Here is a 638-nt window from a genome sequence, read left to right as displayed (position 1 = left end):
ACTCACAACAATCCTCTGAAGGAGCTACTGTTCTTATCCCCACTTTACAGACGAAGAAGCTGAGGCAAGCACTAATTAAGCAAAGGCTCACAGCTAACAGAGCTATGACGGGTCCTCCAGGGCCATGCCTTTACCTCCTACGTGTACTGCCTCTCAACATAAACAGACTGAGCGAAACATGTGCATATACAGGGGTTACTGCTGCTACTTTTGAAATGGTGTATTTTGAGAGAGAATGAGTGGCAAACTCCTTAATCTGTGTTCCCTCTTGTAAAGCAAGAGGGGTGCACAAAATTAAAGATACATGTGATTCTTTAGACTCAATTATATTACAGAGGTTAGTAGATTTAAAAAGACAAACATATTTGGTGTGGGACATAAGATTCAACTGGAAATACTAGATTTTCGTTTTCAAGTAAGCCACAATCAAGAGGCACTGAGATAACTGCTCTTTCCTAAATCTGGTTTCGTCCTCCAGATACAGGATGCGCCTGATAGGTTTGGAGAAACACAATAGGGCTAATGCATGTTCTTACTGCCTCAAGCACACCTTTATCTCAAGTATGTTAGGACTCACAATCAGCCCTGCGGAGAGCAAAACACCCAAACTGTTCTAAGTCACACAGACATTCGGTAGT

Source organism: Ursus maritimus, unplaced genomic scaffold (genome assembly GCF_017311325.1).
Source record: "Ursus maritimus isolate PB19 unplaced genomic scaffold, ASM1731132v1 scaffold_10, whole genome shotgun sequence".
Classification (NCBI taxonomy): domain Eukaryota; kingdom Metazoa; phylum Chordata; class Mammalia; order Carnivora; family Ursidae; genus Ursus; species Ursus maritimus.
Note: the sequence above shows the minus strand (reverse complement) of the source record.